This window comes from Carcharodon carcharias, chromosome 16, assembly GCF_017639515.1.
Source record: "Carcharodon carcharias isolate sCarCar2 chromosome 16, sCarCar2.pri, whole genome shotgun sequence".
Lineage (NCBI taxonomy): Eukaryota > Metazoa > Chordata > Chondrichthyes > Lamniformes > Lamnidae > Carcharodon > Carcharodon carcharias.
In genome coordinates this window covers 7266198-7283508 of record NC_054482.1, presented here as the reverse complement: position 1 = coordinate 7283508, position 17311 = coordinate 7266198, and positions in this window count along the sequence as shown.

Sequence of the window (17311 nt, the reverse complement as noted above, 5' to 3'; positions counted from 1 at the left end):
CTCTGTGCTACGGACCTGATGCGGCATATTAAGGACCAATCAGTTTTTGTGTATTATTTTATTCATTTACAGGATGTGGGCATCGCTGGCTGGGCCAGCATTTATTGTCCACCCCTAAGTGCCCTTGGGAAGGTGGTGGTGAGCTGCCTTCTTGAACTGCTGCAGCCCCTGTGGCATAGGTACACCCACAATACTGTAAACGAGGAAGTTCCAGGATTTTGATCCAGTGTCAGTGAAGGAACGACAATATATTTCCAAGTCAGGATGCCCATCTGGTGCCATATGGCATTCCATCAATGAAGGCCTGTCACATGCTCACCAGATGGGCGTCCACTCAATGCAGACACACGGGAACACCAGCACCTGGAAGTTCCCCTCCAAGCCACTCACCATCCTGACTTGGAAATATATTGTCTTTCCTTCACTGACACTGGATCAAAATCCTGGAACTTCCTCACTATTGCCTGCATTCACAAATTGTACATTCCTGTATGTTACTCTTGAGATGCAGCGATGGTGATGCGAAGCCACTGAGTTCTGAGTAGCCCTTTAACACTGCCAATGAAGCCATTGGCTTCCAGCGGCTCTCGTCAGAAGGTGGTCTTCCTCCTTTCTTTCTAAGCAGACTCCTGTTCATTCCTGCAGCAACAAGAGGTTAGAGGGCGAACCCAGAAAGGCCCACTCGTGTTTGCCCTTCCCCCTCCCCACTGCCATTCCACAGCCTTCCCTCCCCGTTGCCAACCTTGAGTTCGACAACCCCACCCTCGTTTCACAGCCCACCCCCGGTTGCATGTTTCTGAAAGTGGGGGCCTGCATGAGTACCACAGCACAGTGGTGTTCTTCCGGTCAATGTAGGCAAAGGGCAGGAGCAGACCAAGCCTACAGCCCCAGCAGTGTGACATTCATTGCAACAAGAGCGCTCAGCACTATGGCTACGTATGTTTCACTCACCTCAAAGTTACCAGCGCACTGAGGTGAGACTTGTGCACGCTGCGTCTTTTCAAACGGGTTTGAGGCCAACGTAATTTCCTGCTGGCGTGACGCAAGTTTGGAAGGCCTGACAAGATTCCGGCACGCAGCTGTTTTAATGAGCATTTGTGACATGTTCATGAATGCAAATTGTGTTCACGCCACTAGTCGGCAGGATAACCAACCCACTTTAGACCCACCATCAGAGAATTGCAATCTGTTTTTAACGCCAGTGGATTTCTGACATTTTGCCTGTTGTTGGATTACCTACTCCCACCCACCACGAAACCCATCGCAGGCAGGATGGGAAAATTCTGACCTCACAGATGACTCTGTGGCGGATTGGATGGGATGCAGTTTTTCTGCAAAGTGGATCTGGAGGGGGTAGAATTTCTGGACGGATTTGGTCTGGTAGGGTGGGGAAAGAGACGGGAACGGGTTTGGGGAAGTGACAGTTCCGACCCCCTTTTGGCAAAGTGATGCTCTGGGCAGCTTCACACCATCCACCCTCTGTAAACTGGAGTTAATCCAAAACTCTGCTGCATTCAACAGCCATGTGCTCGGTGGCTATTGAATGTTGAGTTCCACCTGGAAGTACAAGGGACCAGTTTCTAAGACTGTGCCAGGAACCCAACATGGTACACTTCCAAAACTCTGCGTGAAGACTGTATCTCCTACAGTAAATCTTCCAGCTTTGCTATGAATATCATGATTCAATTTTGATTACTCTGATTCTTCTCTATCTTCCCCTCTAAGTTTGGAAACTTAACTTTGTACATAGGCGGCATTTCATCAATAATTCAGATGGCATTAAACCCATAGCTAAATGAGGCATTGTATAATAATTGAGAAGAGAGCGAGAAAGTTGAGTTTCTAGAGTACCTTCGGATAACCTCTTCATTCCAGATTTGAAAGTTTGCACTGCTCTTTCAGCTAAACCATTTGATGAGCAATGATATGCTGCTGTTTTAATATTTCTGATTCCATTTAAACTCATGAATCTCTAAAACTCGGTACTGGTAAAGACTGTACAGTTATCTGAAACAATCACTTCTGGTAGGCAATGCACACTAAAACATTGATGCAGCTTTTCAATAGTTGCGCTCAATGTTGGTTATCTGACATTCATCCATTTAGAATGTGTATCAATGATCAATAAAACATGGTACCTAAGAACGGTCCTACATAATCAATATGTAGTCTAACCCAGAGTTGACCAGGCCACTCCCACTGATGCAGTGAAGCTGAAACAGGCAACTTCTGTTGTTACTGAGACTGGAGACATTGATTGACCATGCTTTCAATGTCACTGTCTATGCCTGGTCACCAGACATAGCTTCGCGCAAGCATTTTTATCTTCGATATGCCTGGGTGCGCACTGTGAAATTCTGCCAAGAGTGGTTCTCTTCCTTGTGAAGGGACGATGACTCTTGACAAAATTTCATCTTGACAACTTAACTCTGTTTTTCGGGTATGGAATAGTCTTATCTCTTCAGACAATGGTGAATTCAGCCACCCTCGCAATACAAGGTCTCTGACTTCCAAAAAAATTGGATCTCTGTATGTCCAATTCCTTATTTGCTTCACACACAGATGAAGAATCCAAGAAATTCAGTACAAGCACAACTTCTTGTGGCAGTGGGGCATGTACAATGCTATCTGGTAACAGAGGATGACTGAATCCATCCATATTTGCAATAAGCAAGCCAGGACAGTACATAAAGGCATAAGCCCAACATTGAATTCTTGCTGATGCTATTGATGGAATGGCTTTATCCTCACTGAATAAATCCATTAATGGTTTATGGTCCAACACAATGGTGAAATGTCATCCATGCAGGTACTGTGGAATTTCTTCACTCCGAATACCGATAAACCTTCCTTTTCTCGTTCGGAATAAACCTCCTGGTTCTGGGGACATAGCCAATTGGCCTTTCTGATACATCTTCCATTCTATGTGATAACACAGCTCCCACGCCATAAGGAGATGCATCACATGTTAATACCAATTCTTTCGATGGATCATAATGTATCAGTAAACGTGATGAATGTAATAAGCTTCTTAACTTTCACAAAGGCTTCTTCTTGTTGTGAATTCCATGACCAACGATGATTCTTTTATAACAAGTGTAATGGTGCTAACTCTGCTGACACATTTGACAAGGAACGGTATAATAATTGATCATGCCTAGAAAAGACTTGAGTTCAGTTACACTGGACGGAGAGGACATCTCTTTGATTGCCCTAACTTGCTCTTCTACCAGATGTAACCCCATGGCATCCATCCAGGTAAGTAAATTCTGGTGCTTGGTATGTATGTTTCTCTTTCCTTAATCATACACCAGCTTCCAAGAACCTTTTTACCACCTCTTCCAGGCTGGCCAAGTGTTCAGCTTCAGCTGACCCTGTCTCGGGGAAGTCCTTGCAATAGGCTTTCCATTGTCCTTTGGAAGATTGCACAGGCAGATGATATGCCAAAGCCTCTAGATGTGCTATCCAGCTCTGACTGTTGGTATCCAGGGCTCATGTCCAGTTTGGTGTTGGATTTGCCTCCAGCTAGCTTTGTGTACAAGTCAACTATCCTCACGATAGTTTACTGAAAATATTTATAGAGGAGGTAGATAGGTTTTTGAAATATCGGGGAGTTGAGGGCTATGAGGAGCTGGCACGAAAGAGGGGTTGAGGCCTGGGGCAGGTCAGCCATAATCTTATTGAATGGTGGGGCAGGCTTGAGGGGCTGAATGGCCTACTCCTGCTCCTATTTCTTATGTTCTTATGCTCTACCGAGTTACCAATCGAAACTGACTCTCCTCTCTATGGCACACCTGTTCTATTCTGCCAGCTAGCCTCAGATTAGAATCTTGATGAGTGTTGGTAACACAGGTAAGAACCAGCACTCCAACAGCCCCTGCACTACTTCTTTTTTCTCCCCTACCTGGTAGCACATGGGGAAGCTCATTTTTTCCACTGGATTTACATCCAGCAGATCACAAAGAACCATTCCTATAACAAAGATCTCGACAGGTTGTTAGCCCAACTGGGTTGAGGGGTTGGTGGGGGTGGGGTGCACAGCGGTGAAGTGGGAATGGAAGGGTGACCACTCATCTCCCCTCCCCTCATGAGTACTCCACTGGATGTTAACCCAGAATTCAGAGGTCTTGTTTCTCGCCAAACCCACGATGCGGAGGCCCCACTCATTTACCCAACTAAATGTAAACCAGTAACTAGAGGTCTGGGCTTTCTTCTCCACTTGCTGGGCCTTCCTAGATTGGGGCAAAACCCATAATATTCTCACTTCTGAATTAGATGGTTATCAATGAGCAAGGACTCATTCCAGTACTCACTAAACTGAGTAAATTAGAAGTATCGTATGAACTGGCAGCTCTATATCTGATATATAGATAAGATAAAGTGCTGGAAGGTCAGCATGATCATTTTGAATTGTATACAATCTTTATTATTCATTCACAGGATGTGGGCTTCGCTGGCTGGGCCAGTATTTATTGCCCATCCCTAGTTATTCTTGAGAAGGTGGTGGTGAGCTGCCTTCTTGAACTGCTGCAGTCCATGTGGTGTAGGTACACCCACAGTGCTGCTAGGGAGGGAGTTCCAGGATTTTGACCCAATGACAGTGAAGGAACGGTGATATATTTCCAAGTGAGGATGGTGAGTGACTTGGAGGGAAACTTCCAGGTGGTGGTGTTCCCATGCGTCTGCTGCCCATGTCTTTCTAGAGGTCACGGGTTTGGAATGTGCTGTTGAAGGAGCCTTGATGAGTTCACAGAATCACAGAATCACACAGTGCAGAAGAGGACCTTCAGCCCATCGAGTCTGCACCGACACATGAGAAACACCTGACTACCTACCTAATCCCATTTATCAGCACTTGGCCCATAGCCTTGAATGTTATGATGTGCCAAGTGCTCATCCAGGTACTTTTAAAGGATGTGAGGCAACCCGACTCCACCACCCTCCCAGGCAGCGCATTCCAGACCGTCACCACCCTCTGGGTAAAAAAGTTTTTCCTCACATCCCCCCTAAACCTCCTGCCCCTCCCCTTCAAATTATGTCCCCTCGTGCCTGACCCTTCAACTAAGGGGAACAGCTGCTCCCTATCCACCCTGTCCATGCCCCTCATAATCTTGTACACCTCGATCAGGTCACTCCTCGGTCTTCTCTGCTCCAACGAAAATAACCCAAGTCTATCCAATCTCTCTTCATAACTTAAATGTTTCATCCCAGGCAACATCCTGGTGAATCTCCTCTGCACCCTCTCCAGTGCAATCATATCTTTCCTATAATGTCGTGACCAGAACTGCACACAGTGCTCCAGCTGTGGCCTCAACAAGGTTCTGTACAACTCTAACATGACCTCCCTACTTTTGTAATCTATGCCTCGATTGATAAAGGCAAGTGACCCATATGCCTTTTTCACCACCCCACTAACATGCCCCTCTGCCTTCAGAGACCTATGGACACACACGCCAAGGTCCCTTTGTTCCTCAGAACTTCCTAGTGTCATGCCGTTCATTGAAAACTTCCTTGTCAAATTACTCCTTCCAAAGTGTATCACCTCACCCTTTTCAGGGTTAAATTCCATCTGCCACTTATCTTCCCAGCTGACCATCCCGTCTATCTCTTCCTGTAGCTCAAGACACTCAAGCTCACTGTTAACCACCCGGCCAATCTTTGTGTCATCTGCAAACTTACTAATCCTACCCCCCACATAGTCATCTATGTTGTTTATATAAATGACAAGTAATAGGGGACCGAGCACAGATCCCTGTGTTACGCCACTGGACACTGGCTTCCAGTCACTAAAGCATCCTTCTGTTATCACCCTCTGTCTCCTACAACTAAGCCAATTTTGAATACAACTTATCAAATTGCCCTGTATCCCATGTGCGTTTGCCTTCTTTATAAGTCTCCCATGTGGGACCTTGTCATAGGCTCTGCTAAAATCTATATAAACTACATCAACTGCACTACCCTCATCTACACACCTGATCACCTCCTCAAAAATTCAATCAAATTTGTTCAGCATGACCTCCCTCTGCCAAAGCCATGCTGACTATCCCTGATCAAACCTTAAAAAACTCAGCAGGTCTGGCAGCATCAGCAGAGAAGAAAAGAGTTGACGTTTCGAGTCCTCATGACCCTTCAACAGAGTTTCTTCTCCGCCAATGCTACCAGACCTGCTGAGTTTTTCCAGGTAATTCTGTTTTTGTTTTGGATTTCCAGCATCCGCAGTTTTTTTGTTTTTATCCCTGATCAAACGTTGCCTCTCCAAGTGGAGATAGATTCTCTCCTTCAGAATTTTCTCCAATAGTTTCCCTGCTGCGAGACTCACTGGCCTGAAGTTCCCTGGCTTATCACTACAACTCTTTTTAAATAGCAGAACCACATCAGCTGTTCTCCAGTCCTCTGGCACCTCCCCCATGGCCAGAGAGGAATTAAAAATTTGGGTCAGAGCCCCTGCAATCTCCTCCTTTGCCTCCCTCAGCAGTCTGGGGCACAAATCATCTGGACCTGTAGATTTGTCCACTTTTAAGCCTGCCAACACCTCAAATAACTTGTCACTCCCTATATCAATTACTAGTTGCTACAGTGCATCTTGTAGATGGCACACGCTGGGAGAATGTTGAAGGTGTGGATGGGGTGCCAATCAAGCGGGCTGCTTTGACCTGGATGGTGTCAAGCTTCTTGAGTTCTGTTGGAGTTGTACTCATCCAGGCAAGTGGAGAGTATTCCATCACACTCCTGACTTGTGCCTTGTAGATGATGGACAAACTTTGGAGAGTCAGGAGGTGAGTTATTTACCACAGAATTCCCAGCCTCTAACCTGCTCTTACAGCCACAGTATTTATATGATTAGTCTAGTTTAGTTTCAGGTCAATAGTAACCCCCAGGATGTTGATAGTGGGGGATTCAGCAATGGTAATGCCATTGAATGTCACAGGGAGATGGTTAGATTCTCTCTTGTTGGAGATGGTCATTGCCTGGCACTTGTGTGGTACAAAATTACTTGCCATTTATCAGCCCAAGCCTGAATATTGTCCAGGTCTTATTGCATATAGGCACAGACTGCTTCAGTATCTGAGGAGTCACAAATGGTGCTGTACACCTTGCAGTCATCAGCGAACATCCCCACTTCTGATCTTACGATGGAGGGAAGGTCATTGATGAAGCAGCTGAAGATGATTGGGCCGAGGACACTACCCTGAGGAACTCCTGCAGTGATGTCCTGGAACTGAGTTGACTGACCTCCAACAACTACAACCATCTTCCTTTGTGTTAGGTATCTCTCCAACCAATGGAGAGAATCCCCCCTGATCCCCGATTCCCATTCACTCCAGTTTTGATAGGGCTCTTTGATACCACACTCGGCCTAATGCTGCCTTGACATCAAGGGTAGCCACTCTCACCTGACCTCTGGAATTCAGCTCTTTTGTCCATGTTAGAGCCAAGGCTGTAATTAGGTTAGAAGCTGAATGATCGTAGCAGATCACAAACTGAGCGTCAGTGAGCAGGTCATTGCTAATTAAATGCCACCTGATAGTATTGTTGACCACACCTTCCATCGCTTTATTGATAATCAAGAGCAGACTGATGGGGTGGTAATTTGCTGGGTTGGATTTGTCCTACTTTTTGTGGATGGGACATACTTTGGCAATTTTCCACATAGCCGGGTAGATGCCTGTGTTGTAGTTGTACTGGAACAGCTTGGATAAGGGCACAGCTAGTTCTGGAGCACAAGTCTTCAGTACTATTGTCAGAATATTGTCAGGGCCCATAGTCTTTCCAGGATTTTATGCCTTCAGCCATTTCTTGATATCACGTGGAGTGAATCAAATTGACTGAAGACTGGCATCTGCGATGCTGGGGACCTCAAGAGGAGGCCAAGGTGGATCATCCACTCAGCACTTCTAGCTGAAGATGGTAGCAAATGCTTCAGCCTTATCTTTTGCGCTGATGTGCTGGGCTCCCCCATCATTGAGGTTGGGGATATTTGTGGAGCCTCCTCCTCCAGTGAGTTGTTTAGTTGTCCACCACCATTCACGACTGGATGTGGCAGGACTGCAGAGCTTAGATTGGACCCATTGGATGTGGGATCACTTAGCTCTGTCTATCACTTGCTGCTTATGGTGTTTGGCACGCAAGTAGCCCTGTGTTATAGCTTCACCAGGTTGTTACCTCGTTTTTAGGCATGCCTGATGCTTCTGCCAAGAGGTGTTCAACATGGAAGAGTATTGATTCATCAGCTCTTGTTGGGGTACTGGTGGGGGCGCAGATGATATATGGTAACCAGCAGGAGGTTTCCTTGCCCATGTTTTGACCTGATCCCATGAGACTTCAGGGGATCCGGAGTCGATGTTGAGGACTCCAAAGCAACTCCCACCTGACTGTATACCACTGTGCTGGGTCTGTCCCATTGGTGGGACAGGGCAGGCCTAGAAGTGCTGGTGTCTGTAAGGTATGACTTGCTTGACCAGAATGTGAGACAGCTCTCCCAATGTTGGTAAGGTGGACTTTGCAGAGTCGAGAGGGCTGGGTGTACCATTGTCATTTTCAGATCGATGCGTGGTGGTCTGTCCGGTTTCATTCCCTTCAGACTTGGTAGCATTTTGGTACAGCTGGAAGCTTGCTAGACCACCTCATAATCGACAACATTGCTGGGGGTCTGGAGTCACATGTAGGTTAGACCAGGTAAGGAGGCAGATTTCCTTCCCTAAAGGCCATTAGTGAACCAGATGGGTTTTTATGACAATCGATAATGATTTCATGGTCACTATTACCGAGACTAGCTTTTTAATTCTAGATTTATTGATTGAATTTAAATTCCACCAGATGCCATGGTGGGATTTGAACCCATGTCCCCAGGGCATTAGCCTGGGTCTCTGGGTTGCTAATTCGGTGACGTTCTCACAGTGCAGCAAATTCTTGATGTTGTTGCTATTTTTCATATGCTCCCTGAACTAATAGTCTCTGCTCTGTATTGGGGCTTTACGTTGCTATGTCTCCTCCACATGTATCAACTGCTGCAGTAGAGATTGGTGATGCAGGCTGAAGCTATGGGTTTCAGTCCAGGACAGATTATGTGCAGAGTGAGCAAAGCAATGAGGCAGATACTGTATGACAGCAGGGCCTCGGATATGAGGCAGGATTCCCTGACTGCAGAGTATCATTCATTCCTATTGATCTGAGGAATGGAAAGTCATAAAATGGTAAGTACTTCACATAATGAAGCAGACAAATCTTTCATTTTATTATTTATAAGTGGTGTTCTTCTTGAAAGTAAACCGCAATCAAAAGATTCAAGAACTTAACTCATTGTCAATTTTGCAAACAGCAATGGCTGCCAGAAAGGAGGCTAAAAAGAACTTGTATTTTTTAGCACCTTTCATTGCCTCAGGACATCAAGAAAGTAATTTTGAATGTCGTCACTGTTGTAATGTAGGGAAACAGAGCAGAGAATTTGTACGCAGCAAGCCCTGGCAAATAGCACTGTGGTAATGACCACATAATCTGTTCTCCTTTTATTGGTTGAGGGATAAGTGCAGTTGAAGAAGAGCAAGTTACAGTTTCTGGAGGTTGAACTCAAGCAATGTCATGGTCTCCGGAAGAGACAGGGTGGAACTTAATGGTCCCTCGGAGGTAGGTGTGGAAGGGGGTGGGCCGTTTGATCAGGCAGAAGGGTATGGGGTGGCATTCCTTCCACCTTCCTGCCTCTCTTTGTTCAAGCTAAGGGTGGGAAGGGTGGTGAGTGGCCTTTCCACCTGGAGGCAAATTCCTTAAGTAGCCATATAAGGGCCACTTAAGGGCCTCATCTCACCACTGCTGGTATTCACCAATAGCAGGCAAGGTCTCACCAACCTAGTCGGATGGGGGAGGATTGTACGCCACAAGGATTCCCCGTTTACCAACACTGTGCCTGATCGTGGGACCTGGCACCAGGAAGGGGGGACGGGGCACTGAAAGCCATGTACCCTTCCCACACTTGCTGCAACCCCTGTCTCCCCTCTTACCAATGATGCCCTCCTTATGAACCCCATCCTTGGGTTGCCAACCCTCCAGGATTGGCCTGGAGTCTCCAGGAATTGAAGATCAATCTCCTGGACACTGCTGTGTACAACCTAGAGAAAAATCACCCGGCTATTAAAAAGATTTTTTTTGTCATTTTCTTGAACATTTCTCTTTACCAGATATGAAAATATTGAAAATAGGAAAAACAAAAAGGTGGTTTGGCTGACAGTCAAGCATCATCCAATTGGGTAATGAGTCTTTTGCTTTCCAATTTGCCTAGGAAGCCAGTACACCACAAGGAAGGATGTGTTGGTTGACAGTTGGCAACCCTACCCATCCTGTCCACACTTACCTCTACCTGGAGATCCACCAGCAATCCTCAAGTTAGGACCAAGCTCCTTGGGATGGGATTTCAGCCCAACTGAGGGCCTGATGATGTGGGAGGCCCTAAGCTGTCCAGCTAAGTGCCTGATTGCCTGAGAATTGCATCAGGTCTCCCAGAGAGAAACGACCGGAGTTTTCCACCAGTTCTCTAACCAGTGGGTGGGACGCTCATCACCAACATTAAGTTCCACCCACAATCTTATACAGCTTTTTTCCCAGAGCTATTTCTAGAGAATTTTGTCTGATTATGCTCCCGTGAGGCACCTTGTAAAATTTTACCACATGAAATGTAAATTGCTGCTGATTCTACGAACTGAAACCACTTTGTGGAGATGCAAAATGGGGCAAAATAAAGATGTTTTTTGATGGTTTTTCACTCCTCAAACTCAACCCCCTTGAATTCTCTCGTGCTTTTTGGCATAACCCAAAATCTACCCACTGAGCCCTGAGTCAGCTCATTTCCCTATGTTATAATGAGGGTCAGTGGTGTTTCAAATGTGAGGTTTCTGTTTTCACATTTGCAATGTCCTTGACAAGGTTAGACTGGAAGAATAAGAGGCAGTTTTTGCCAAGAATCAGCTGAGACAGGCAGAAGCGAGGTTTCTGAACCGGAAGAGCATGGAAAGATTCAACAACAACAAAAGTTAACATGATAAAAAGTTCCATTATAATACCAAATAGAACCCCTAGCTACATAAGGAGATGTTAGGACAGGTGTAGGTTTCAAAGAGTGTTTTAAAGGAGGATAAGGAGAGAATTCCAGAGCTTAGGGCCCAGGCAAACGAAGGCATGGCCACCAATGGTGGAGTAACCAAAATCAGAGATGCTCAAGGGTCGAGAATTAGATGAGTTAGATATGTTGGAAGGTTGTTTGGCTGGAGGAGATTACAGAGATAGGGAACAGGGAGGCCATGGAGGGATTTGAAAACAAGGGTGAAAATCTTAAAATCAAGACGTTGCTTGAGAGCTGCAGCCTTGGTCAGCTGTCTGCACTAATCTCTCTGGTGACGACAGCACTCAACTTTTATGGCACAGGGTCATTTCATGCAGCCATGAACAGTCTCTGTAATATCAGCCAGGCTGCATTATCAGCTTGCATTCACGAAATGATTGATGTACTATACAGGCAAGTTGAAGAATTCATTACTGTTGGCATCACTGCAAGGCAGCAGCAAAATTGGGTTGCTGGCCCTCCGACAGGGCAAGGTACAATAGATAGTTTTGTTGCTCTGAGAGACTCTGCCGCATGTTTGCACTGCCTTGATAGGTTAGGAAGGGCTCTGTAGTATGGTTCAGCATGTCTTTCATGTATAGTTACTGCCCGCTGTGAACAAAAATTCAACTTACAAAACAGCATCATTGGGGAAGTACTTTGGAGACACATGTATGTGAATCAGAGAGAGCAAGATGACATTCAGAGGAGTCCGTGGCTACAAGGGACATTGGAGTACATTTCATCACTGAAGTCTTTTTCTTTGGTTTACCTTTCACAGCAGTGCTTTACCTCCTTCATCTTTTAACCCTCTAACCATCCTGGAACATGTTCACAGATCAGCCTCTTTGTTCCTATATGACGAGGCCAATCATCACTACCAGTTGACTGTCAGCACAAAATAAGTTTGCCCTTTCCTGTATGGCTCTATGTTCTGTGAATGACAAAGGATGACATATATGCGCATCCTATTTTAATACAGTAAAGTCCAACATGAACATTAGCTATGCTACTGCACATAGCTTGTGTGTTTCGCATTGTGAATGCTCCATCTGATGCTCTGCCTCTATTGGTCATTGTGCACTATCCTGTCCTGAACAAGACTAAGCCTTTCAGTGGAGGGAGTTATAAGATTTCACTTGCAAGTAATTGCAGCAAAGGAGAAAGGCCACCAACCTGTAAAGTTCTGTGTTAGAGACCCTGACCCACCTCACACCTGCCCTTGAACCGAGAGCATTGAGCAAGGGTGAAGAGGGTGCTGGTGCCCAGGGTTCCTGAGGCAAAGAGAGAGAGAGAGAGATCCATGTGTTAACTTGCTGCAGTTGCAACCTGCAGCCCCAACTGACTTTTAAAGGTTGCACTCGAATTTCAATGCGCCCCAGCACATCATACCAACAAAATCTACAATGGATACATAAATGAGCTGAAACAAAATCAGTCAATGCTAAAAATACTCAGCATGCCAGGCAGCATCTGTGGAGAGAAAAAGAGAGTCAAGGTTTCAGGTCGAAGACCCCTCCATTAGGCGATCTGATTTCTAGGACCTGCACTACGTTGCTTTTCAACGTAAATGAGCTGACTCATTAGGTAGTGGCGCTAGTGCCATTATGCAACTGGTCTTCCATTGGTGATGAAGTGGTGCAACTACTCGGTTCAACATGCGGGCTACGTGACCACAACGGGCTCCCATTATATCAAACACAGATGGTCTGTGACAAAAGGAGCAGGATGATGCGTACAAATCCACATCTCCTTGCCAGCTCTCCTGTTTATTCAGTGTTCTAATCAAGCACAAGAGAAGTAAAATGCAGCCAAGTTCCCCTCCAAGTCAAAGTCACTCACCATCCTGACTTGGAAATATATCGCTGTTCCTTCACTGTCACTGGATCAAAATCCTGGAACTCCCTTCCTAACAGCACTGTGGGTGTACCTACACCACATGGACTGCAGCGGTTCAAGAAGGCAGCTCACCACCACCTTCTCAAGGGCAACTAGGGATGGGCAATAAATGCTGGCCCAGCCATTGAAGCCCACATCCCCTGAATGAATTAAAAAAAATGCATCCACCAGATTAATAGTGGAACAGCATCCTCAAGTGGCAACTAGATTGCTTGGACTGAAATTAGGAGTATGACAGTATAGCCTAGTGAAAGGCCTGAGAGATTCCAACTACCTACAGTGCCTCTACAATATTGTCCTCCAAAGGAGCCAAATGAAACAGCAGCCAAACGAAGATAATGAATGAATTACAGAGCCTGTTGCAGTCTTTAGCCAGGCCTAATTGCCAACATCTATTAATGATAGCCTTCTCCCACATAATAATTCTTCCTAATGTGCCCAAACCCCATGTCAAAGAAAACATTCCCTTCTACTGGAGAGAGAAAGAGGGTTAATATTTTGAGTCCAATATAACTAATTAGTGCATGGCAGTGGCCTGTGAAAGAGGACACATAACTCATGGCATGGTTGTCTGATGGATGTTGCACTGCTGGATCCTCACTTGGTAGAGCAGCACTGACCTCACTGTCAGCACAGGACCAGTCCCGGTCATCGCTGGCCAGCTGGATGGCTCTGTTTTCAAAGTCCATGAAGACCTTGATTTCAGGCATTCTTCCACCAGTCTGCGGCCTCTCCCCCTCGTCCTGCATGAATAGAGATGGAGAGAGTGTAAATGGGATGCCTACCAGGCCAGATGATAATGTGTGGGTGCTGGGTGCTCCCATGGATGCGACAAGGACAATAAAGGTGAGTGTGAGAGAGTGAATGGCGATGTCCCTTGACCTGGCAGTGAGTGAGGGCCCTGTGGATGTGTGATGGGTTTGTGAGCGTGCGAGTTGAGAGTGATGAGAAGAGTGACCTACCCTGGCAGAATGGAGATCATTCATCCTCTTGCGGCACTGGGTGGCTGACATTTTGGCAGGGCATTGGCACTGACCACTGCTTCCATGGCCTCCCAAGCCAGAATGGCGATGCTGCTGCCCATCCTGCGGTCAAAGCGGGGGTAGAGGACATCATGGCAAGCCTCCGCTGCATCCCAACAGCGCTCGAGGGTCACGTCATTGAATCTGGGGGCTGCATTTTGGGGCCATGTCTTCCATGCAGCAGTCGTGGGCTGGAAGCACTGAGAGGTGTGCGTGCAGTTGCAATTTAAACATGACGCCCAGCATGAGCAAGTGGCAAGGTGTTGGCCTGGGAGGCAAATGAGAACCCGCCCGCCATCAAAATGGCATGTTTCCCAGGAATGCATAATTAATGTGGCAGTTTTGGGATGATACAGCTTGAAAACCCACCATGGCGGTGGGCAGTGTTTTACCTACCCGCTACTGCACTTAGTGGAAACCCGAAGTGATTCCTCCCTACGGCTGGAATCTTCCATCTCCGATGGCGTCAGGTGTCATCGCGGGCATGAGCAGGACGATGGGTGAGGAGGCTAAAAATCCTTTCACGCAGCTTGTGATCATCCGATCCACTCCTCAATAGTGGGGCTGCATTTCCCATCGCTGCACGTCAGGAATGCCATTTTAAAACATCTGCATAGAATTAGAAGCCCTGCTCGCTGGAATCATGCCCCCCCCATGCTGGATCATCCAGGCAAGTTGGTGTGATTGTACTCCGGCGTGTTTCACAACTGTATAGAACTGACGTGCACCTGGCGAGCTGCACTTTGCTCGGGACTTTGAGGTTTGTTTGCCGACCTTTCTTTGAGCAGCACTTGCGGTCATCAGCGCCAGGCTTCACAGGCAGCACCACATCACTTTTAGGAGTGCTCATGGGCAGGTGTCTTCCGACTAGACCAGCTGTAAGGCGGGGAGGGCTTTTATTATGGAATATTATTTGCAGTTGTTTGCAGTAACATTTTTCTCCTTTGTTGAAGTCTCCTTTCTGACTCAGAGGAACTTCATGGGGTGGCTGTGTTAAAGCCTACAGATGCCAAAGGTCCTCAGGAACTTTGCTCATATGGAATACTTCATAAGTGACCTTCGTCACTGATTGAGGGCAAGTCACTGTTTTACAGTTAATATCACAGTCTTGTTCTGCCTGATGGTCATGTACAGGAGCCCCTTGAGAGTAACTCGGAACTGGAGCAGTGGCAGACTTTTACCCTCCCCCTACCTCTCCATCCAGGGCATTCAGGCCAACTGCAGGAATAAAACCTGGAATCCTCCTGGCCTTCACACAACCACTGAACCATTGGAACCTTTCCCGTTGTAATTCAATAGCTGCTATACAAAATACAGCACTGTAGAAATACCTCAGACTATATGTGTCCCCTGTGTTAAGTATTTGGATAAAAAGATGAAAAAATTACTCTGAATTGTTCATTTAACAAAAACAATATAATTCTTTATTCCCAGTAATATTGTTTGAAAACAATATGGTAAGATTTACTCAGGTATCTAACTTAATAATCTATCTATAAAGAATACATTTTGATTTAGTTACCCAGAGAAGATCTTCATCCAGCGTGTTAAAATAATCAGTTATTTTCCACTTTGTAGAACATTTTTAATTAATAACTGAAATGAACTTTGACAGTATGTTTATTTTTTCAGAAAAAATGTGTGAAGATGTGAAACAAACATGCCTCACATTGAAATTAGTCATCTTTGTATTTAAATCTCTGCACGGTCTCATTTCTCCATTGCTCTGTAACCTCTTACAGCCCTACAAGTCCGCCCCCCCCACCCCCATCCCCATTCCTTTGACTCTGATCTTGTGTACATCTACCCCTTCCTCTGTCCCTTCATTGCGGAACTTGCCTTTGGTTCCAGAGGTCCTGTATACTGGAATTCCCTCCCTAAAACCTCTTCACCTCCCTCTCCTAGCCTCCTTTAGGATCCTATTTAAAACCCATCCCTTTGACCAAGTTTTGGATGCTCCTCCTAATGGCTCCTTCTTCGGCATAGCAATAATCATGCATCTGTGAAATGCCCTGTGATGTTTTTCTACTCCATATAAAGACAAAACTTGTTGTATAATTGAAGGCAGTTTCAGACAGTGCCAGTGAAGTGTCAGTTGTATGCATTGAATGGGGTATCAAATGAACACATGGAGTTGGCAATACTCCACCTACACAGCTGAATTATCCTGTTACCTTTTGTGTGTTCTGAACTTTTGCACAGCGTCTTGTGGCGAGCTATCGTGGGAAATCATCGACCTATACAGTCAGACACAAATGCCCACATGAAACGCGTAATGGACGTGAATTTTTTAGTCCTTTGAGAAGCAGCTTTAGGTGGGAGCAGTAAAAAAATGCCAAAAGTCTGCTTTTGGACACCTGACGCTGATCAATAATCAAAAAAAATCTATTATACTCGCTTGCTCATCAAGAGCAGATTGATGCAAAAAAACAATTTTATCAAAGGACAATAATCAAGTTCTGGTGAAGAGAATGTGAATCCTTAGCAGAAAGACATACCTGATCATTAGCAATGGTACCTTTAATTTAACTATTATAAAGCAAAGATCAAGAGTCAATTATGATGCTTTTAGTGGAACTGTCGATATGATGCTGGATATTATCCATATTATTCCTGATAGTATAACCTGTCCCCCAGTTCAATGAAGCCAGGCAAAATCTGTTAAAATGTGAGAAAAACACCAACGGCAAGCATTAATCCAGCTTCCTCTAACAGAAGATCACTGGACTTAAACAGTTCATCATTTTCTTTGTGTGCAATACGTGAATCCTTTAGAATCACGTCACAATTAAAGAATTTTGTAAACTGTTTTAATTGGTCACACATTAGGATGATTTAATCAATGTTCACATCACGTGTTACCCCGAGACTTGCTGGTCTCCCATTTTCCACTCTCCATAAAGTTGAGCTCAGCCAAAATGCTACTGCCAAAATGTGCTTGCTGGCTTACACAAGCTCCTGGCCCAGCAATGTCTCAGTTGTAAAATTCTGATACATGTTTTGAAATCCAACCAAAGCCTTGGCCCTCCCAAACTCTGGAACTCCCTGCAGCTGTACAACCCTCTGAGCTCTCTGCATTGCTCCAGTTCTGGTCTCGTGCGCATCCCTGAAATTAGGAGCTCCAGGATTGGTGGCAGGACCTTCACCAGTTGAGGCCCTAAGCTCTAGAATTTCCTCCCTAAACCTCTTGGAAAGAGAGACACCCAGAGGATTTTGAAGCCTGCTTGGCCCGTGGAAGCTGAGCTCTTGGACAGTTTAAATTGCCAAGGTTAGTTCTGTTGGAAAGCTGAAGCAAATCACT